Raw genomic sequence first — 13,349 nt, forward strand, 5'->3', positions numbered from 1 at the left:
GATTACTGTGGATGCAAATTACTGTTGATTCTGGAAAGAATTGTAAGTTAGATTAATGGGCCACACTAAATTGCTCATTAGCGTCCAAAGATGTGTAGTAGGTGGTGTGTGTGGGGGGAGGGGGCGTAAATACATGGAGTTACAGGGTTAGGGCCTGGGTAAGATGCTCTGTCGGAGAATCGGTGCAGCCTTGACGGGCGGGACAGTCTCCCTCCGCACTGTAGGAATTCTATGACTCTATGAAACCAAAACAGAAAATGCAAGAAAATCTCAGCAGGTCCGACAGCATCCGTGGAGAGAGAACAGAGCTAACCTGTCAAATATTTTCGCTCTGTTCTCTCTCCACAGATTCTGTCCGACCTATTGAGATTTTCCAGCATTTTCTGTTTTTTTGCTTCACGGCTTAGTGCCATTCCCTTTCCCCCATATCCTTGCAATTGCTTCTACTCAAGTAATTGTCTAATGCCCACTCGAATGCCTCAACTAAACCTGCCTCCACCACATTTCCAGGCTGTGCATTCCAGATGCCAACCATTGGCTGTGTGGAAAAATAAGTTTTTTCTTACATCGCATTTGCTTCTTTGGCAAATCACCTTAAACCCTCGTGCCCTTTCCTCCTTAATTTTTTTTTACCAGCGAGAACACCTATCAGGGTGGGTTTAATGCTAAACCTATGGGAAGTCACAGGTGACTAACATTCAACACTAGAGAAACACGACTTGCTTGATACCACCCAGAGCAGCCACTGTGCTGGTTTATAGGGTTTCAATTTAACCGAAGGAGGGAGATCGAGAAACAAAAATAGAAATGAGATTAGCAAAACGCTGGAGCTGCACGGTTACGTTTAAGGTCACGACGTGATTCAGATATTGGAGTCAAATAATGTACTTGTTAACTTCAAAGTTCCGCATTCTAGACGACATAGTCCAGTTGAAGAAGGTCCCTTGCTTAACTCAGATGTGCTGTACTTCAACCAGTGGATTTAACGAACTTATTTACAAAGAGGATAATCGGAGTTGCGGGGTGTGAAGGAGGTGGGATTAACAGCAGCCCAAGTTTTTAGACAATTTATAAAATAACCATGACTCCCCTGGGGGAGGGGGCAGCTGACGGCAGGTTTGGAAAAAACGGTAACCAGCAGAGAAGGAGGGACGGGCAACTTTTGACAGGGGGGGATGGAGAGAAGGGCAGGATCCGGAAACACAATCCAAGTACTGTAAGTGCTCCCAAATATTTCCAGTAAAACCTCAATAAATATTTAAACAGAGCAGCTCAGAAAGCAATGTTAATTCGAGGGCCGCTGCGTGTTTAGCATGCGGGACTGGCACGTACTGTATTCAAGTTCGCGACTCTATCACTTTAGATTCACAACAGCCGATAAAGAATCTTTAGCACTTCTCACTGAAGCTGCCGGCTATGAATATTTAATAAAACTGTGTTCGCTGTATGAACACGATTACGCCGTGAATTATTGATAACTGTAAATTAAGGAATAGGAATGAGAAAATGGAGTTTCAGGAAGAAGTGAGAATTATAGGAGAGCGCAGACATTGGGGCCTCAAGTCCCGTGGGGGAAGTTCAAAAGTTCCGCACATTTCTTTAAGAGAATTAATCCTTAAAACACATAAACAACTGATGCAGTCTTTCATTGGCGATTAATGAGGTGGGGTGGGGGAGGGGGAGGGGGAATTACGGCTGATATATTTAGCTGCAGAACTGTAGTTATTCATCATATATCGGAAAGATTCGTGGAGTGAAAAGGTATTATCACAGTGACTATTAAACTGAGTTTGCAGAAGGCTTGCCATGGAAAGTTAGACGAGTGAAGTATTAAAGGCAATACTACCGAAGCCATCAGACTGAATAAAGACACATTTATTCTGACATTTTTTAAAAAAATAAAAAAAAACACACTTAAGCCTTACTTTCCAATTTCGTAACTTTATTCTTTGAAGCCAGGGGTACAATGCCCACAAATTAATAATTCCAATCGCGACATGAAACGAGTTTAATGGAACTGTTATGTAATCAATTTCACGGTGAATCGTCATATTGAAAGTCTTAAGGTCCTATTCTGCTTGCCTTGGATACGAAAAATAAATGTTTTCTAATTAGAATTCAACCAGAATTGACACTTGGAACCCACAACTGAGAGACGAGGAGAAAGGGTATAATCCCCAAAATTAGATATGAAGAGTTCAGTAACTGGCACTGGGTGTTTGTTCATTTACCTTAATAACGCTTTTGATTTGAAACATACTCTATAATAATCCCACTTGACAGAGCGACTGAATTCATGTCAAGCCAAAACGATTCAAGTAAATAAATAATAAAATATATTACTAGCTGCTTCACCCCTTTCATTTCATAATACAGTTGTGTACAGAAATACTACAGCAGTCACGATGCTCAGCACGTATCATTTTTGGGATGCGTGTCCCTACATCTTGGACTGATTTCAACTTTGGATGACCAACTCCCCGACTTCAGAACACCTTTTTGAAGCCGTGTCGGTTTCAAACGCAGTATGGGGACACTCTGGGATGACTTCAACTTAGTAAGACACCCTCCCCTACACCAGGTTATGGTTTAATTCTCCTACCTTCAACCCCTTTCTTTCAGAAGCAAGGCTTAGCAATGTTAACTCTTGGCAGCAACGACACATGATGCTAGAGCTGAGGCAGAGACTACACATATTGTAATTCCATGGTAACATCTACTGGCCCACTAATCCATTGTGTATCATCAGGAAACTATTTTACAATTTCACCCCACAATTTACACTGAAAGTGTATTTTTCTTATTATGGGAATAGTTATAAATCCATGCACGTCAATTTATCGCTCAATGGAAGTTACTAAACTTGACGTGACGGGCTCGAATGCTAGAGGGCCGGTCAATAGTTTTGATCACACAATTTAAATGTGATTGAAACCTAAGTGGTTTTGCACTCTCAAAAGAGCCTCCAATAATTCCATGAAAAACGTGTAGGAATAATGTAAGAATTCCTTGCAGGTTCCTCATGTAGTTTTTACCCTTTTTTTGTCAATACGAGCAAAATGGCAGCACAAGGAGAAAACAATGTCTTGCTATTTAAAAAAAATATTCAACTTACATTTGAAAAGCTAATTATTGGCAGTGTGGCGATGCTGAACATCAACTCACTGACATATGGTGAGGCAGAATGGGTGGCTGTGAGTTAACTCTTACAGTTACTCTGAGTCTCAGATATATTGTTGCGGGGAAGTACAAAATAGTGCTGAAAATCTTTTAAAGGACGGATACATCATTTAGAAAACAACACCTCTTCCTGGGTCACTCTACACTGCTCTGGTGAACAGTGTCAAATGCCACTGGTGGCACACAGATGGCTTATTTGCTTTCTTGTTTATAGCTGGTGTGCTGAAGATAACCAACTGGAATTCAAATAGGTATTAATTCTGCTTGTAATATTGGTAAACAGGTGTAAAAGCTTGTAAAATAAAGTTTATTCATTAGTTACAAGTAGGCTTACATTAACACTACAATGAAGTTACCGTAAAAATCCCCTGGTCGCCTCATTCCAACACCTGTTCGAGTACACTGAAACAGAATTTAGCATGGCCAATGCACCTAACCAGCACATCTTTTGGACTGTGGATGGAAACAAGAGCACCCAGAAGAAACCCGCGCAGACATCGGGAGAACGTGCAGACCCGCACAGTGACCCAAGCCGAGAACTGAACCCAGATCTGTGGTCTTTTAGTAGTGGTTTAAGTTTAAGTTTATGTATTATTGTCACATGTAGATTTACATTAACACTGCAATGAAGTTACTGTGAAAATCTCCTAGTCACCATACTCTGGCACCAGTTTAGGTACACTGAGGGAGAATTTAGCATGGCCAATGAACCTAATCAGCACGTCATTTGGACTGTGGGAGGAAACCAGAACACCCAGAGGAAACCCACACAGACACTGGGAGAATGTGCAGACTCCACACAGGCAGTGACCCAAGCCGAGAATCAAACCCAGAACCTTGGTGCTGTGAGGCTAACCACTGTGCCACCATCCACCATTTAAAATATTTGCTTTAATTTTTCAATTAAAATGGCGGAGAATTGTCATATGGACATTAAGAATTTATACACTAATCGATGAATAATAAGTTCCAGATAATTTCTTACGATTAAATGATTTGTTGGAGGTTGAACGATGCAAGTGATATAGTATTGATTTGATTTGATTTATTATTTTCACATGTGTTGGGATACAATGAAAAGTATTGTTTCCTGTGAGTTATTACAGATAAAAATTACCATTCATAGAGTACATGAGGGAGTAGAAAAGGACTGTGTGCAGAATATAGTACTGCAGTTACTGACAGGGTGAAGAGAATTATCAGCTTAATGTGTGATAGGGCCTTTCAATAGTCTGATGGCAACAAGGAAGATGTTGTTCTTGAGTTGGTTGGTGTGTGTTTTCAGACTTCTGTATTATTTCTCCCACAGAAAAAGGTAGAAAAGAGTATGTCCGGGAGCCTGGTACTACAGATAATAGTTAGTTTAAATCCAAAGGTGTATGATATCATTTAATTGGTAATATAGATATTTGGCAAAAATAGTATAACTTAAAGTATTATATAATTGTCTCTCAAACACCATAAATATAGAACAAACAACTATAATGGTAGCTCATATTGTAAAATGTTGCTTTTCTGTATGCAATAATTTTTATTGTTGTAACATTATTTTCTTTTAGGAATTAATTTTACGTAGGAGGTGGTGAGATAAGGAGTAGTTTTGCAACTCCCAGATTTATTCCCAAGCTAACTTTTGAGAAAAAGTATTGGGAGAGATATAGGGATAGGTGGGTAGGTAAACAGACATTGTTTGAGAGAGAAAAATAGGCAGTGAATAAGTTATGGGTTAAACTGAGGAAAAATGAGGTCGGTAAAGATCAGAGGAGAGACAAAGGAGCAGATTTTGAGATAAAGGAATACAAGAGAAAAAGAGTGGGGAGTGTTACTGAGATGTGGAGATATGGAGGATACCTGGGCAAAAGACAGTTTGCTATTTTAGAGGTTTATTATGTAATAGTGAAACCCCGTATTAGTGACATTAAAAATAGTCACACCAAAGAAATAACCCAAATGATTAACACTTCGCAGAAAGCAAAAAAAAACTATTTATATGACACTTGGGTTTGATACGCAGTGGAATAAATACATTTTGTTTCAAAAAGTGACTGAAACCACACCTGCAACGCCTCCACCAGTTCAAATACACCAGCTGTGTATGGTCACTGTCCTCTGCATCAAAGGTCAGGAACAGCATACAATTTGTTCTTGCACCTAGAGATCAATTGTGCTATCTATTGCACCCAATGATATACATTAAAGATATCTATGACAAAAGTGGAGCGCAATAAAAAAAAACACTTTGTTTAATGTATGTCCTTGAGAAATGTCTGCAGAGCACGAATAGCCTAGAAACCAGTTCAGTTACCAATACAAAGTATTCATCCACTCTTTACTCTTGTCTTAGACAGGTTATTTATCATCTTTGGTTCAGCTTTGTTTTATGCTCATTTTTGGAATGTGGGCATAGCTGGCAAAGCCAGAATTTATTGTCCATTCCTAATTGTTCTTCAGAATGTGGTGATGAGTCATCTTCTTGTACTGCTGGAGTCAATGTGTGAATGTATTCCCACATGTTATTAGGTAAGGATCCCTGGGATTTTTACTCAACAATGATTAAGAATCAAGGGTTCTTTTTCAAAGTCAGAATGGTATGTGACTTAGGGAGGGGTTGGATGTGCTGGTGTTCTGATGTCCTTGCTTCTCCAGTTCTTCCGGGTGGTAGAGCTTGTGAGTTTTGAAGATGCTGGTGTGCAAACCTCGGTGAGTTGCTACAGTGCATCTTGTTTATGGCAAACACTACAGTCATGGTACATCACGGTGACGGAATCAATGTTTAGAGTAATGGATGGAGTGCTAATCAAGGGGGCTGTTTAATCTTAGAACATAATAACATAAGAAGTAGGATCAGGAATAGGTCATCGAGCCCTTTGAGCCTGCCCCACCATTCAATAAGATCATGGCTGATCTGAAGTGGTTCAGTTCCACTTTCCTGCTTTCTCCCCATAACCCTTAATTCCCCTGCCTACCAAAAACCTATCTACCAGTGACTTAAATATATTTAGCGAGGTAGCCTCCACCACTTCAACGGGCAGAGAATTCCAGAGATTCACCACCCTTTGAGTGAAGAAGTTCCTCCTCAACTCTGTTCTAAACTGTCCCCCCTTATCTTGAGGCTGTGCCCTCTAGTCCTGCTGTCCTTTCTGAGCGGGAAGAATCTCTCTACCTCTACCCTATCCATCCCCTTCATTATCTTATATGTCTCTATAAGATCCCCCCTCATCCTTCTAAACTCCAACGAGTACAGACCCAGTCTATTTAGTCTCTCTTCATGGTCCAACCCTCTCATCTCCGGTATCAGCCTAGTGAACCTCTTCTGCACTCCCTCCAAGGCCAAAATATCCTTGCGCAAGTGCGGCGACCAAAACTGCACATAGTACTCCAGCTGCAGCCTCACCAGTGCCCTGTACAGTTGCAGCAAGACCTCCCTGCTTTTATATTCTATCCCCTTCGCCATAAAGGCCAGCATCCCATTTGCCTTCTTGATCACCTGCTGCACCTACAGGCTGGGTTTTTGCGACTCATGCACAAGGACCCCCAGGTCCCTCTGCACCGTAGCATACTGCAGCTTTTCGCCCTTTAAATAGTAATCCCTCCTACTATTATTCCTGCCAAAGTGGATAACCTCACACTTGCTAACATTGTACTCCATCTGCCAGGTCCTCGCCCACTCGCTCAGCCTATCTAGATCCCTCTGCAGACTTTCCACACCCTCCGCACAATTTGCTTTTCCACTCATCTTTGTGTCATCAGCAAATTTTGACACCCTACACTCAGCCCCCTCCTCCAGATCATCTATATAAATGGTAAATAGCTGAGGCCCCAGCACCGATCCCTGCGGCACTTCACTAGTTACCAACCGCCAATCAGAATAGCACCCATTGATACCAACTCTCTGCCTCCTATTAGACAACCAATCCTCCATCCACACTAACACCTTACCCCGACTCCATGCCCCCTAACCTTCTGAAGCAACCTTTTGTGCGGTACCTTATCAAACGCCTTTTGAAAATCGAGAAACACCACAACCACCAGTTCCCCTCTGTCTACCGTACTAGTCACATCCTCATAGAATTCCAATAAATTCGTCAAACACGACTTCCCCTGAATGAATCCATGCTGCGTCTGCTCTATCAAACAATTCTTCTCTAGGTGCCTCGCTATTTCTTCTCTGATGACGGATTCAAGCATTTTTCCAACAACAGACGTTAAACTAACCGGCCTATAATTCCCTGCCTTTTGCCTGCTACCTTTTTTAAACACCGGCGTAACATTAGCCGTTTTTCAATCTTCTGGCACTTCCCCGGAATCCAGCGAAGTTTGGTAAATAATCACTAAGGCGTCTACTATCACCTCTGCCATTTCCTTCAGAACCCTGGGATGCATTCCATCCGGTCCTGGGGACTTGTCCACCATCAGTCCCGCTAGTCGATCAAGCACTACCTCTCTAGTGACAGTAATCGCATTCAGGCCCTCAACTCCTACCATCCTTCTATCTTTAATATCTGGCAAACTATTCGCGTCTTCCTCCGTGAAGACCGAGGCATAAAACTTATTTAAGGCCTCAGCCATTTCCTCATCTCCCACTGCTAAATCCCCCCTCTCATCCTCTAAGGGTCCAACGTTCACTCTAGCCAGCCTCCTCCTCTTTATATATTTGTAAAAACTCTTACTGTCCTTTTTTATATTTAGTACTAGTTTAGCTTCTTAGTCTATCCTTCCTTTCTTTATCAACTTCTTAGTCAATCTTTGTTGATTTTTAAACCTCTCCCAATCTTCTACTCGCCCACTACATTTAGCCACTCTAAACGCATCAGCTTTTAATTCAATACTCTCCTTTATTTCCTTCGATAACCATGGCTGATTATCCCTTCTCCTAAGTTCCTTCTTTACCATTGGAATATATTTCTGCTGAGCACCGAAAAAGATCTTAAAGATTCTCCACTGTTCCTCAGCAGTCTTACTGACCAATCTGCGCCCCCAATCTACATTTGCCAATTCCTCTCTCATCCTATCATACTCCCCTCTGTTCAAACAGAGGACACAGGTTCGGGACCCTACTTTCTCATCCTCCATCTGCATCAAAAACTCCACCATACAATGATCACTCGTCCCAAGACGATCCCTCAGAACAAGATCCCTAATTCTTCCTGCCTCGTTACATAACACTAGATCTAAGATAGCTCGCTCCCTCGTCGGTTTCGTCACACACTGTTCAAGGAAACTATCCTGGCAGCATTCCAAGAACTCTTCCTCAAGCCCACCGCATCTGACGTGGGTCAACCAATCAATATGTGGATTGAAATCCCCCATAATTATCCCCGTTCCATTTCTGCACGCTTGTTTATAGCCCGCCCCACCTCCCAAGTTATTATTTGGGGGCCTATAGACCACACCCACCAGCGTCTTCCTCCCCTTGCTGTTCCTTATCTCCACCCACAACAATTCCACGTTCTGCTCTTTGGAGCCTATATCTTCCCTTACTATCGCCCTGATATTATCCTTAATCAGCAGAGCTACCCCACCTCCTTTTTCCTCCCGTCTATCCTTCCTAAACACTTGATACCCCTGGACATTCAGCTCCCAGTCCCTGACACCCTGCAACCACGTTTCCGTAATGGTCACCAGATCATATCCATTTGTGCTGATCTTCAGTGGTGTCAAACTTGAGTGTTGGTGGATCTGCATTCACCCTGTTAAGTAGAGAGTATTCCATCACATTTATGACTTGTGTCTTGTAGATGGTGGACAGGCTTTGAAAAGTCAGGTTATCACTGACTCATGACACAATACCTCACCTTTCACTTGTTCCTGTAGTTACAGTGTTTTATGTGACTGGTCCAGTCAAATCTCTGGTCAATAGTGGTCACTTGAATAGCAATGATATGGTTTGCCACTGAATGTCAAAGGAAAGTAATTACATTGACTCTCATTGGACACTTGTGTGGCACAAACGTTTCTTGTTACTTATCAACAAAAGCCTAAATATTATTCCGGTTTTGCTGTATGCAGGCACAGAATGTTTCATTATCTGATGAGTTGCGAATGGTATTGAACACTGTGCAATCATGAGCAAACATCCTCACTGATGTTATGTTGAAGGACAAGCTGCTTGATGAAGCAGCTGAAGATGGTTGGGTCTGGGATACTGCCCTGAGGAACTCCTACAGTGACATCTTGGGGCTGAGATGATTGGCTTCCAACAAATATAACCATTTTGTTTTGTGCTAGGTATGATTCCAGCCAGTGGAGAGCTTTCTCCTGATTCCCATTAACTTCCACTTTCTTAAGGGTCTTGAATGCTAGATTTGGTTCAAATGTTGCCTTGGTGTGAAGGATGCTTACTCTTATCTTATCTGTGGAATTTGGCTCTTTTTAATTATTTGAACAAAGGCTGTACTGAGATCTGGAGTTGAATGGTCCTGGAGGAATGCAAAATGAGCATTGGTGAGCAGATCACTGCTGAGTAAGTGCTGCCTGATAGCAGTGTTGTCAAGCCCTTCCATCACTTTGATAACTGAGAACTGGCTGATGGTGTGATAATTGTTTGGATTGGATTTGTCCTGCTTTTTGTGGACAATACATAGCAGGGCAATTTTCAACATTGTTGGGTAGATGCCAGTGTTGTAGCTGCATTGTAGCTGTACTGGAACAACTTGGCTAACTGACGTTAGAGGTCAGGAGTAAAAGCTTCAGTACTACAACTGGGGTATTGCCAAGGCTCAGAGCCTTTTCTCTATTCATTGCACTCATCTATTGATATCACGTGAGGTGAATTGGGTTAAGACAGGCTTCTGTGATAGTGGGACCTCAGGAGTAGGTCAAAATGGATACACTTAGCACTTCTGGCTGAAGATAGTTGGAAGCAACAGTCGTGTCTTTTACACTCATATGCTCGACTCCACTATCATCAGGTCAGATGTTCATGGAACCTCATCCTCTCATTAATTATTGATTATCTTTCACTAATCACAATTGGATGTAGGAGAATTGCAGAGCTTTGATATGGTTCATTGGCTGTGGATTATTTAATTTGGTCTTTGGCATGCTGTTTCCACTGTTTTGCATGTATGTTATTCTCAGGATTGTTTCTGTGCCACGTGCCAGTGAGGGTAAGAGGAGGATGCTCAGGCAGATGAACATGTGGCTGAGGAACTGGTGTCGGGGGCAGGGTTTCAGATTTCTAGATCACTGGGACCTCTTCTGGGGCAGGTGAGACCTGTACAAGAGAGACAGGTTACACCTGAAATACAAGGGGACCAATAAACTTGCAGGAAGGTTTGCTAGTGTTCTTGGGGAGGGTTTAAACTAGATTTGCAGAGGGATACAGTCTCGCCAGGCTGGAATCTCATTTTTAGGCATACCTAGTGTTGCTTTGGACATACAATGCTACACTCCTCATTGAGCCAGGGTAGTTCCCCTGGCATGATGGTAATGGCAATATGGTCCATAGGTTACAGCCCATCATGGATGCCCAGTTTTGAGCTGCTAAATCTGTTCTATCCTATTTAGCACCAAGATAATGCCATACAATGGAGGGTGTCTTCAGTTTGAAAATGAGATTTCAACTCCACAGGACTGTACAGGGGTTACTCTTACCAATACCAAAAGATGCATCTGCATTAGTTAAATTGGTGAGATGAAGTCAAGAGGTTTTTCCCATGTATTGATTCTCTCACCACCTGCCAAATGTCTAATCTGGTAGCTATCTCCTTAGGAACTCCTTAGGACCTGAATCACACCAGTCAATAATAATGCGTCTTGGTGATAAACATTGAAGCTCCCCACCTAGTGTACATTTAATACATTTTGCAAGAGATGTTCAAAATGGAAGAATACCAATTCAATTTCATCAGCTGAGAGAAGGCAGTAGGTAGTAACCAGCAGAAGATTTCCATGCCCATATTGACCTTGAGACTTCATAGGGTTCAGAGTCAATGTTGAGGACTCCCAGGTTTTCTCCATCCCACCTGTATATCATCATATGGACAACCTCTGATAGGCCTGCCCTATTACCAAAGAGTGTGATAGAGAATTTTGGGACATTGGACAAAAGTTATAATTCTGAGCATGGGGAATAGTCAGACTATTGCTTAGCTAGCCTATGGGACAGCTCTCCCAATTTTAGCACAAATCCCCAAACATTTCAGTATATCTTCTTAATAACCTCGCTGAGAGTGCAACTAACTCTGTGGGCTATAGCTGGCAAATTCTGTATCCTTGCGGACACTTCTATGGGACTCTATGGGACGCCTCATTGGTGTTGCTCAATTGCATCTTGCTGATACATCTTTTTGATTTGATTTGATTTACTATTGTCACATGTACTAACATACAGTGAAAGGTATTGTTTCTTGTGCACTATACAGACAAAACATACCATTCATAGAGAAGGAAAGGAAAGAGTGCAGAATGTGGTGTTACAGTCATAGCTCGGGTATAGAGAAAGATCAACTTAATATAAGGTAGGTCCGTTCATGATTTATTTAGATTTCCAGAAGGCCTTTGACAGGGTACCGCATAGGAGACTGTTAAATAAGTGCTCATGGTATTAAGGGTAAGATTCTCGCACGGTTAGAGGATTGGCTGACTGGCAGAAGGCAGAGAATGGGGATAAATGGGTCTTTTTCAGGATGGTAGCTTGTGCCTCAAGGGTCAGTGCTGGGACCACAACTTTTCACAATATGCATTAATGATTTGGAGGAAGGAACTGAAGACACTGTTGCTAAGTTTGCAGATGATACAAAGATATGTAGAAAGACAAATAGTATTGAGGAAACAGGGGGGCTGCAGGGTACTTGGACAGGTTAATTGAGTGGGCAAAGAAGTGGCAGATGGAATACAGCATGACAAAATGTGAGGTTATGCATTTTGGAAGAAGGAATGGAGGCATAGATTATTTTCTAAATGGGAAAATGCTTAGGAAATCAGAAACACAAAGGGACTTAGGAATCATTGTTCAAGATTCTCTTAAGGTTAATGTGCAGGTTCAGTTGGCAGCTAGGAAGGGAAATGCAATGCCAACATTCATGTCAAGAGGGCTAGAATACAAGAGCAGGAATGTACTTTTCAGGCTGTATAAGGCTCTGGTCAGACCCCATTTAGAGTGTTGTGGGCAGTTTTGGGTCCCATATCTAAGGAAGGATGTGCTGGCTTTGGAAAGGGTGCACAGGTTGGTCACAAGAATGATCCCTGGATTGAAAAGCTTGTTGTATGAAGAACAGTTGAGGACTCTGGGTCATACTTGTTGGAGTTTAGAAGCATGGGGAGGATCTTATTGAACCTTACAGGATACTGTGAGGCCTGGATAGAGTGGGTGTGGAGAGGATGTTTCCACTAGAAGGTAAAACTAGAACCAGAGGGTATAACCTCAAGCTGAAGGGAACATCCTTTAAAACAGAGATGAGGAGAAATTTCTTCAGCCAGAGAGTGATGAACCTCTTTGCTGCAGAAGGCTGTGGAGACCAGGTCATTGAGTGTCTTTAAGACAGAGATAGATAGTTTCTTGAGTAATAAGGGGATCAGAGGTTATGGGGAAAAGGCAGGAGAATGGGGATGAGAAAAATATCAGCCATGATTGAATGGCAGAGCAAATTTGATGGGCCGAATGGCCGAATTCTGCTCCTATGTCTTATGATCTTATTCAAAAGCCTGATAGCAACAGGGAAGAATTAGAGCATTGTTAAAGAGTTGATAAGAGTTAGAGTAGAGTTTTAAAAGTTTAGAAGAAGAGTAAAAGATAGAATTAGAGGGTATGCTGGGCACAGCTCACAAGAAGTCGTCACACTCCGGCGCCATCTTGAGATCTCAGAACATGGTGACATTACTGACTACACTCTGCCACTCACTGTCACCTCATACTGTCATTGCAAGCTGCATTAATTTGTAGAAAAGCACATTGGCATCAGTGCTAAATAACATTCTACTTATTTTCAAAATAAAATCTAGTGTAGACTTTAGTTATGCCTCTTAAATATGTCTGTTGTTGACTTTGTTCCTTACATGTTCCCAGCCCATTATTCATTTTCACATTCAAAAGTTATTTTACTTTAATGCATTACCATACTTTCAAGTGTTATAAAACTTCAGGCACTTAGACATCTTAATCACTAAACGCCCTTAGATAAATTAGGTGCCAAGAGAACCGGCTTTCATCTCTGTGGGTGAGTTCA

At 41.9% G+C, this 13,349-nt stretch overlaps 1 long non-coding RNA gene across 2 annotated transcripts in view; it reads left to right on the forward strand.

The window, feature by feature from the left end:
• The window catches only part of LOC145358851 (uncharacterized), a 57,488-nt gene that overhangs the window by 4,185 nt on the left and 39,954 nt on the right, over window positions 1–13,349 (forward strand). For both annotated transcript variants that reach the window (XR_013889518.1, XR_013889519.1), the window contains exon 2: window positions 11,547–11,642. This is a non-coding gene — a long non-coding RNA (uncharacterized LOC145358851). The remainder of the gene's footprint in view (window positions 1–11,546; window positions 11,643–13,349) is intronic.

Source organism: Carcharhinus amblyrhynchos, chromosome 26 (genome assembly GCF_965287045.1).
Source record: "Carcharhinus amblyrhynchos chromosome 26, sCarAmb.v2.hapA, whole genome shotgun sequence".
Lineage (NCBI taxonomy): Eukaryota > Metazoa > Chordata > Chondrichthyes > Carcharhiniformes > Carcharhinidae > Carcharhinus > Carcharhinus amblyrhynchos.